The sequence below is a fragment of the Aythya ferina genome (genome assembly GCF_964211825.1).
Source record: "Aythya ferina genome assembly, chromosome: 21".
Classification (NCBI taxonomy): Eukaryota; Metazoa; Chordata; class Aves; order Anseriformes; family Anatidae; genus Aythya; species Aythya ferina.
In genome coordinates this window covers 7,167,712-7,178,215 of record NC_140319.1, presented here as the reverse complement: position 1 = coordinate 7,178,215, position 10,504 = coordinate 7,167,712, and the positions used below count along the sequence as shown (strand labels likewise).

The 10,504-nt window shown below is 53.5% G+C and overlaps 1 long non-coding RNA gene across 1 annotated transcript; it reads right to left on the bottom strand.

The window, feature by feature from the left end:
- Positions 1–2,629: 2,629 nt before the first annotated feature.
- On the bottom strand, positions 2,630–9,808 carry LOC311422244. Its single transcript, XR_014685240.1, has 2 exons — positions 9,675–9,808; positions 2,630–6,694 (listed from the first exon to the last, which is right to left on the bottom strand). It is a non-coding gene; the product is annotated as an uncharacterized lncRNA (long non-coding RNA).
- Between the last annotated feature and the right edge of the window lie 696 nt (positions 9,809–10,504).

Here is a 10,504-nt window from a genome sequence, read left to right as displayed (position 1 = left end):
CAGCAGCTGATGAGCTTATTGTGCAGGAAGGGAGGGTCAGGCTGTGAAACTCGATGTGTAAATTAGCTTCTTGCAGCACTTGTCTCTGTGCCTGTCACTTCCACCAGTGTCCCTGTCTGTTATAATCCTCCAAGTTCATTTGGTTAAACATTAGTGACATGCTGGGGACAGCAGCCAAAAATAATGTTGCCTGTAAACACGACGGCTGTGAACTGTTGAATGAGAGATCTATCAAGCCAGCCAAGCATCCAGCAGGAGCGCGGACTGGTCTTTTCCTGCTCTGGAAAAGTTATTTTTAGCTCAGGTGACCGCATCCTTCTTCATTAACTGCACCTGGGGAAAAAGCTGAATGAGGTTCTCCCGCCTTGTAGCTGGGATGGGGAGAGCTGGGCTGCAGCATCCTCCTGCTCCCAACACCTCCTTGCAGAGCCAGCCCCGGCGGGATGAATTAGCCAAGCTGGGATTTGGAGACTCAGCCCTTCCACCATCCTTCCTGCCAGTTGCGCAGCCACGATGTTGTCATGCCAACTCAGGTAATGACTGCGTATTGAGCTGCTGATTTTGGGCTGCCAGAGCCGCTGTCTCCTGGAAGAATTGCTGATGAGTTGACAGAACTAGCTGGAACCGAAACATTCAGGCGAGTCTGGAGCCCTTTGACACCGGCTGCCCAGGGCAGTGCTATCTGGAGTGCCTTCGCACCACTCAAACCCAACTAAAACCTTCATATTAACTGCCAAGGAACGTTCACACCCTGAACTAGGGAGTCCAGACAGAGCAGCAACAGGGAACTGATGACACGCAATTAAATTTTGTACTTGCCAGATGAAAAACCTCTATTTGAGCCTTATTTTGGATTTCTTTATAATCTCTTATCAAGAGCCAAATGCAGAATGCTAGAATCTGAAGAAATTAATACAACTGAGCAGAGTACATTGGCTTTGCATGAAAGAGCAGCAAAGAAAAGTTATGAAATTCATTACTTTAATGAAAAACCTTAAGGGGTAGCTGGGGATCCAGAGAAGGAGCATGCAGCGGGACAGCTGTGGTGCTGGGCTGGCAGAGGAGCTGCACCACACCACCCTCCCTGCCACCCCTACAGCCACAGATGCCAGATCCCAAGCAGAGCTGGCAATAAGATCCTCCCAAATCCTGATGCAAATACCTGTTTTTCATTACTGTCTCTCGTGGTTTTGTGGCAGACCCCTCCCAAGGCACTCAGCAAGCACCAGCCGATTCAGGGCACCCGATCTGCCCAAGGCGTCCTCCCCTTCCAGAGGCTTTAACTGCTTTAAGCAGTGTTGATTTTTTAAAAGCGTTTCACAAAACCCAAGGAAATCTCTCCCAGCACAAAGCATCCCACTGAGACCGAATCATTACCATTGCTGCAGGAACCTGCCTGATTACGAGGGCTGTGGCAACCCGGAGCTGCTGCTCCACAGCCCCACAGCAGCTTACAGAGGGTTTTTTCCTGACTCCATCTAACAGCAGCCGTGCAAAAAGGCGTTCTCTTTCCAACCCTATTTATTTATTATTATTATTTTTTACAGGAAGGTTGGTGCGGGGTCTGACTGCCGTCCCGTTAGGAGCTGGGGGAGGCTGCTGCAGACACTGGGGGTCACTGTGACACCGGAGATGCAGCGCGGCTGTGGGAAAAGCAGCTCCTGGCCACGGGCACGGCCAGGCACAGGGCAGCTGCCCTCATCCTGCAAGGCGGGGAGGCTCTGGGAAACCTCCTGGCTTTCCCTCTCCCCTTTCTCTGCTTCCCTCTCCGCACCCCGCAGGGCAGCAGGCAGCCCGAGCACAGCGTTAAAACGGGGTTGGGAGCGTTACTGGGAGCGTTACTGGGAGCAGCTCAACCCCAAATGGGGCTGGGAGGTGGCGAGGAGCAGCCCTGGTGCCCGCTGCTCCCAGCTGGGATCGGAGCAGCCTCACCATCTCCCCCAGCCCCTCGCTGCCCGCAGGTACCCGGCCGGCTGTCGGTGGGAGCAATCCCCCCGTGCTCAGCCCAAAACACAGCCCCGAGGTGCTCCCAGCATCATTTCTTTGCTTAGTCACCGCCGCACTGCTTTATATTAGGTGGAAGGAGGTGAAGGCAGCTCCCACACAAACCTGCGGATGGTGCAGGGGTGGCACAGCTCGGTCTCGTCTCCCCTCCTGATAGCATCAGAGTCATTCAGGTTGGAAAAGGCCTCTAAGATCATCCAGTCCAACCCTTACAACCAAATCCTCTGGGTGTGCTTGTGGCAGCTTGCCCCACGCTCATCCCGGTGCACGGCCACCCCAAAAAGCATCCGTGGAGGGATGGGTGTGCAGAGCCAGCCCCAAATCCTGAGCAGAAACCTCCCCTGCGAGCCCACCCTGCTCAGAAAGTGCTGCCCGAGCTGCCAGGGCAGCGGCCACAAAGCAGGAACCCTCCTCTTCCTCCACCCCAAGCACCCAACTCGCTGAGCCCAACATCGGTTCTCTACCAGTGACAGGCAGCGTTTTGGTAAACGCTCTGCATTATTTAACACCGTTTCTTTGGGGAGATTAAAAGTGCTCCGAGTAAACATACCTCTCTTCCACGCACACCTGACAATGACAGAAGAGGCTGTTTTACAGAAGGCTCATTAAAAATAAAAACACTGTGTTGATTTTGGCAGCTTAAATTACTTAAGCCACTGTAATGGGATAAATATTTGATGGTGAAGTTTATTAAATTTCCACTGATATTATGTTGCTGCTAAAAATATAAAGGGTTTTTAAAGCCTGCTCGGCATCTCCGAAGGGAGATGGTTGGAAACCTGCCTCAAAATCTGCCTGCAGGGACCACTTTTAGGATGCAAACAAATTATCTTCTTCCCTCTGTCGTCCGCAGGTACCAGCGAGCTCTCTCTGTTCCCACCAGAATTTGTCAAGTCCCTGCTAGCCACACGGCAGGAGCATGGGGCAGCCTGCAGCTGCTGGAAAAGCGTGTCGCTGTGTGATCCTGCTGGGCACTGCTCTGCTCCATGGTGTCCCCAGGCCCAGGACAGCCCCAGCAGCAGCGCAGGGAAGCAAGGAGCCTGCTGCGGGCAGGGGGCGAGGGGCAGCCACCCCCAGCTGAGCATTTGTGGGGTTTGGAGCCTGCCTCTCAGCACACGCAGGCTCTCGGGACCACGTTCATCACCCCCCAGCACAGGGGAATCTAAAGAGCTTGGACATGGAAGGCTGCCAGGATATTTCACATTCTGATTTTACAGCATTTTACCTGATCTTAACATGAGCACGTCCCTTTGAACCCAGCTTGAGACGAGCCTTGCCTTTTAGCCAAGCAATGCCCATGTCTCCACAAAGCCCCGTCCCGAGGCGTTGCTCTGGGAACCCACAGCACATCTCCTGCCAGGGTGCTGGCACATCGAGCGGCCCCGAGTCTATAGACATTTCTATTTGCCTTTGAAATGATTGCTGTGCAGAGATATACTCTGTCTCTGCCATGGAATTAACTCCTGCTCCTTTTGTCACTTGTGATAATTCAATACATGAAGTTATAAAACCTTAACAGTTTCATTCCTGGCTCTCAGGAATCACCAGTTGCTGGGCAGATGAGCGGTGTCCCCGAGGACAGAGCAGGTCCGAGCAGAGATGCTGGGCCAGGACTTATCAGAGGAAAAAAACTATCAGTATTTCCATTGAGAGACATCTTTTTTTTCCCTGGTATCTTACAGGAGTGGCAGTTTAAGCTACTTGGGGAATATCGCTACAGTTCAATAGCTCCCCAAATTAAAAAAGGATAATTACAGCTGAAACACCCTAGAGAGGGACCACAGAATGGGCCACCAAGGCCAGTCTCTTGCCAAGTCTTACTGATTCCTTGCAGAAAAGGAGCAAGCTTCATCCGCAAAGCACTTAGAGGGTTTTTTTTTCCCCCTCCAGTACTGATACCAGAGATTTCACATTAAAAGCTGCCTCCGCACCTCAGAAAAGACCTTCTACCAATGGGGCTCCTCAGACAGCATCCGTCTCAAAAGAGCAGGGAAAAACAATCAGAGGAGACATGTTCCGTTCATGCAACAGCAAGCAATATTGTTCCATGGGCAAGATTCACGCTAAGACAACTGCTGCGGTGCCCTCGAGCACAGCACGCTCATGCATCCATTCCAACGGGGGACTTGAGTGCAGCAGGAGCGATCCGGTTATCAGCCCTACACGGCTCCAGTAATGAAGCCAGGCCCTCATTACAACCTGTTTAAATATTTTCTACATGGCAAGCACGCTGCCACCACCCTCATTAGGTGGGTCTCCTAGGTTTTCTTTGGGAGCAGCTCCGCTCTGTCACAGCACACACATCACCTCCTGCCTCATGAGGGCTGTGCCTCGCCACCCACACACCTGCATGCTGTAAGGAGGAGAGTGCAAGCACCCAGACCCTGCCCTGGGTGCACTGCATCCCTCCCTGGGAGATCGTGGTGGTGGGCCTCAGCCGAAACATCCATCCCTCAGGTGCCCGCCAGGCAGCCAGCAGCAGCGCCGGCATGCTGTGATGTCCTTCTGACAACTGGGTTGGACGTGAGGATGCCTGAATAGGAAACCACCCGTGAGCAGAGGAATAACACCACATATTCCGTGTTGTCATTTCGACTAGAAAGCAAAGCCGGCAGCTCTCTATCTTTAGGGAATTAGAGGCTGTTTGGACAAAAGTTTCCCCACGGGTAGCACACTTGCGGGAACAAAGCCGTAGGGTTCACAGCGCAAACAAGTTTCCTACAGCCCGCGTGATCAAAAGGCAGCACCGAAGCGGTGTGTAAACCAGGTTAGGCAGGAAAGATTAAACAATAATCAGGCTGCAAAGAAATGCCTTCTGATATCGGGTTCTGAGAGAATTTAAACAAGCGGCAGCTCCATCATTTCCAGAGAGGTCCCTGCAGACAACAGCGGTGTTTAAGGAGAAGCTGTGAGATCCCTGGGGCTGTAGTTCCGCCATCCTGCTTGCCAGGGGAAGGAACCAAGTCACCAGGCAGGGCCCTGCGAGGCAGCTCGGCTCACCAGTGCCACCCCAGCTCTTTCTGTGTGGTTGCTGGAGCTCGTTGTCACTTTAGGTCCTGCAGAGGAGCACCCACAACATGACCAGGGACTCCTGCTGCCGTGCTTAACTCAGCACATTTCGACATCCAAAGTTTTTTCAGGGTGGATGTGAGCATTAGAAGCAGCAAATGGCAAAGCTGCACCAGCATCCCAGTTCTGACCAGTTTGGAGCATCCCGTGCTGCTCCATGCTGTGGAGCCTGGTCCTCACACCCCAGACCTGTGTGGGGCTGATCCTCCCCATCAAGGGCTTCTCGCTGCAAACAGGAGACATCAGATGCCCCTCGTTGTCCTGGCCAGCCCTCAGCAAAGCACTGGCTTCTCCTCCTTCCCTCGAAGCTCTCCAGAGGCAAGCATCACTGGCCAACAAGCCTGAATGCACATTAGCAGCTCTTCCAGCCCCTGGACCTTGTCGCTCCCCAGGGAACATGTTTTTACCTCTGCTCGTTGTTTCTGCTGCGTGGCTGGGGCCAAGCTCCGTGTACTCGATGTGCCGCTTCCCCAGCACTTGACCCGTGGCTGTGCTCTGCCTGCACATCTCCCCCCGCTTCGTGCCTTGGGTCATGCTCCTCGGTAGGAAACATGCTAATCCTTCAGTTTTGCCTCTACGCTTAGCAGCCGGGGAAGGAAAATCCCCTGAAGAATTGCCTAGGTTGCATCTCCGGGAAGCAGAAACGTACAGGTGTGCACTTCCATAAATATTTCAGGACGGGGTTTGTTAGATTCCACTGACGTGGCAGCTGCAGCAGTACAGATGCTGAGGCTCTGGAAGGAGGCAGCCCCCGTTCCACAAGGAACACTTGGAAAGGGAACACGCTGGGCAGAGCAGGGACGCCTCCTCCCACACGGGAGGAAGAGAGGGGCTGCCAGCCTCCCGCCAAGGCAATTTTTCCTTCTCTAGCCTAATCCTCCTCCTTCCCTCCGACATGCAGTTTATTTAATTGCAGAGCCAGGATGCATTTCTTTCTTGAGGGATTGTGGGAGAATATTTGTAATCCAGGGGCTGTAATTGAACTCGGTAATAATAATTATACTTCTCTTCATTAATGTGTCTTAAAGCTCATTACAAACTATTCTTGTGCCAGCATCTTTGCCAAATCCCTGCAGGGTTGGAGATAACTTTTTATTCCACTACAGTAGCAACTTTAAAGAGTGCTCCTGCAGTGGGAGGGTAACAGCCACACCACAAACCCAATTTTAGGGGTGGGGGAGCCAAGCCCCAGGCAGCACAGGGAATTGCCCGAGAGTCCCAGGTGGCTGCGGGCTGCCCCAGGAGCAGTGAGCAGCAACGCTGCTTCCCTGAACACCATGCTTGGGCTCGTCCATGCAGGGGTCTTGCTGGAGACACCCCACTTTTGGGGATTTTCTGGCTGGCTGAAGCAAGCCCTGAGATGCAAAGCGCTGCTGGGACACAGCCGGGTCCCCACGTACAGCGTGCAGACAGCAGGCACACGCCTCTGCCGTTACATACCCCAAAGAAAGAGGATGCTTTTCAGTACAAGAATGTCTATGCCAGATCGCAGGTCTGCAATTAAGATGAAAAATTCAGACTTGTTTTACTTAGACGGGAGATACCAGGGAGGCAGCACATTAGGATATGTTCCAAACTCACAAATCCCATTAACGCTGAAGTGAGGTCCCCATGCAAATCCCTGTGTGCAGAGAGGAAAACATGCCTCAGATTTAAGGTAATTTTAAGCCCCTCTCAGATACAGGGATGCTGCTCTTTCAATATTTAAGCTCAGTCTGTGAAACAACACAAGTTATCTAACATTCATTATCCCGTTTGTGCCAGCATCTTTGCCGAGTCCCCAGTGCATTGGGGAGAACCATTTTCTTGCTACGGCAACAGCACTGAGGTGTGCTGCTGCAATTACAGGGGAATATAAATTTATAGCTCTCCTGAAATCACAGCCCTCCTGTTGCAGCAGCCCACTGGCTATGTGCTAAATCTGCCCAGACAGTGGCACAGCCAGACAATGACAGCCTGTGGAGATGTTCCCAAATAGACCAGGTGCCTCCGAGTTTTCTTTCGGATAAAATGAACTCCTCTTTCACCATCTCCCCAGCTCATATCAATTTCAAGAGAAAAAGATATGAAAAAGGAGCAGAACGAGCGACAGCAGCCACAATAGGCTCTCTCTGAGACGATTCTTCCAGGTATATATGCACTCGCTCTAGGTCTGCAAGTATTTGTCATAGAAGTTCAATTAATTTTCCCCAACCAACCCTCACTGCCTTGCCTCAGAAACTCTCCCGTTGAGCTTGGAGCAGTCGCTCCCCAGGCCCTGCCAGCACGCTGCACGCTCCCGGTCGCGTGAGCAAGGCAAGCCCCGAGCTGCACCAGGTGCAGTTTGCAGGGGCAGAAGAGAAGCAGATGAAAGTGTGCTTAAAATGATGAAGTCAGGAGGTTTTATGGGCAGACACAGATGTCTAGAAAATCCTTTCTGTGTTTTGGAGTAGAGCAAAGCACAAGAAGTGTCCACGGGCATCCCGGCTGCCAGGGACCGTCCCCTCCTCTCCATCCCTGAGACCTGTGGCTGCACAACCTTCAGCCACAAGAGCTTCAGGGAGCCCCAAAGCACGCCAGGAACATCAGAGAGCCCCTGCAGCACAGTCAGCTGAAGACAAGAGAATGCACAAAGACAAAGCAACAACCTGGAGATCATTTCTGCCTGTCTGCTGCTGCGGAGAGTGGCAGGGAGCGGCGCCAGCCTGTGCGCGAGCCCAGCAGCTGGGTCTGGGCAGACACAGCACTGCCGAGCTGGGGCCCATCGGTGCTTTCTGAGGGGGTGCTGAGGAGCTCAAGGAGCACACTCCTGCCCTTGCTAGAGCCTCATCTCCTCTGGGTGAAACACTAGCGAGCCATCACCTGAGGGACACTCGCACGATGTCCCCTCCCCTGTCCTGGTGCCGGTGGCAGAGGACCAGAGGACCTGATTCTCCAGGGACATCGCCCACAGCCCACCCCTCCCCAAAGCAGCCTGCTCTTCAGGGATCTCTGCCTTTCTGATTTAGCCTGAATTGTATCCACCTGAAATGATTTCACTGCTTGAATCTCAGTTCTAGCCTCCAGAGACTAATTACCTGCTTCCTGCATTTGCATCATTACATTCAAGTCCGTTTAAGGGATATGCAATTTCTGGAAGGGGAACTGAAACTGATAGGTGAAAATCTTCTAAGCAGCAAATGGCTCGGAAGGAAGAAGCGAGAGTGTGCGTGTGGTGAGCGTGGCTGTTCTGAGATGGGTTTGGTCCATCCAGAGCTGCAGGCACTGCACATAACCGGGGCCTGTCTGGGTGTCGGCACACAGAGAATATGGGTGAACCCCTGCAGGCTTTCTGAAAGGCTTTTAAATACCAAAAGCAAAGAGAAAACCTCGACAGGCTGCGGGATCGCATGTTGTTCTTCCACCCTTCCCAGCAAGAAGGGTCTCAGATATAATTGGGGTTAAAGGCTCGGCTACACAAAGCAAAATGTGAGACTGGGCTCTGGAAGCCCAGACGCTGCCTCCCGCACCCAGGTGCTCACCCAGTGGGCTCCGTGCTCCCGACTGCCAAAAACTTCTGCCCTCAGCTCACCTTGGAGCCCCACGAGCCATCACCCACCCTGGACCAGGAGCTGCAGTCAACTGGTGGGGCTCTCGTGCTCTGATCACCCTAATGGCTCTTTGGAAATGCCAATGAAAGTGAGTTTATGATATTTGATGTAAATAAGCAACGTGGCAGTCCCATTCTGGCTTGGCCTGCCAGGGAAACTCACTGGAGGGATATTAACACCGAAATATATGAGCATGTTCGCATGGAACATTTATCGTTTAACTCCGGGCTCCAGTAACGGCTTGTATAAATTATTCATTTTGGGATGGAGATGAAATGCCCCAAACCCCACCCACCCACCCAGGGAATGCTTTTACTGCTACCAGAGCTCCAGGCTCGGTGCGCTTGGAGCCCCGCGCGCTGAGCGGCCACCTCGCCACGAGCCCGGCTGCCCAGAGCCCCATGCAGGGCATTTGTGTGAGCCAGAGCTGCTTGGATCCTCAGGGCCAGGTGTAAAAATTGCCCCCCACATTTTGGGAACCCTCTGCAGCACCAGGTGGATGGGGCAAGAGCACGCATGGCCCCAGGCAGCCGCCCACTGCCCTGCAGGACACCGGCTGCACAGCGCTGGCATGGCCCATACCAGTACACTAAAAGAATGCCTGGCAGTTACCATGGCAACCTTTTTTTTTTTTTTTTTTTTTTTTTAAACCCTGCTGTTAAGCAGTTGTGTCAGCCCTCTGCGAGCATCATCACGAGCATCATCGAGGGGCCACAGTGCCCCCAAGGTGGCTGCAGCACCCCCGCACCCTGCCTGGCCACGTCCTGGCGCGGTGAGGAGAGGTGTCCCACCCTGCTGCTGGGGCTGTAGGCATGGTGCTGAGGGACCAGGTCCTTGCTTTTTACACCAGGAATGCCTGCAGCACCCCCAGCCCCAAGGTGCAGCTGCAAATTGCCCTTCCCTGGGCCCCTTCCCTCCTCACGCCTCCCCTTCTGCTGGGGACGAGGAGGCACAGGGAGCCTCCAAGAACAAAACCGAGGTGATGGAGCATCCCCCAGCAGGTCGTGGTCACTGCCTTCCCCCCAGACTCACCTCCAAACCACCCCCACAGGCAGCAGTCCCATCCTTCCAGCCCCACACCGCCAGCTCTCCTCCTCCAGGCTGGGGAAAGCAGCTCTCCAAGCCCTGCTCCCACCTGCAGCTTTTTGTAACCTTGCTCCTGAGGGTAATTAGGCCGTCCTGGTGCCTCTCTAACCCTCTCCTGCCCCCTGTGATGGGTCTGTTGCTGGTTCTGTCCTGAGACACCCAGCCCTGTGGGCACACAGAGCTCTGGGGCTGCACCAGCAGCAGGGCTTGTGCAGGAGCAGCACGGCGCTGCAGCCACAGCCACCCCTTACAACCACTGTAACTTCTCCTTACAAACTGCAACTCTTTTATTGGCAACTGTGTTCTTCCAGCAGTGTTTTATGGGCCATAAGAAAGGCTAAGTGGAAGTTTCCCTTTTTGTCTATTTATTTATTTATTTATTTATTTATTTTGACTAGCAGCACGAGGCAAACAGCTCCGTGTGGCCTGGAGCAGGAGCCGTGGTGGCAGCCCCCTGCTGCGGATGCCCTCGGTGGGAGGCAACAGCACCAGGGCAGCATCGTGGGTGCGTGCACCAGCCCGTGCCTGGCTCAGCTCCTTCAGGGGGGGGAATTATCTCACTGCCGAGAACGCTAATGAGAGTTTTGTATGGGAGAAACGGAGAGGTGAAGCTACCTATCACAATACTGAGCAATGAGATTAGGAGGGTAATAATTATCCGTGCATGAGATTCCAAGCAGAGGAATTATCCCAGGAGCTGTGTGACTAACTGCCTGGGGTTCCCGCAGGTGCCTCCCACCCCCGGGTTGTTTCCACACAGCAGCTCGGGGTGGCTC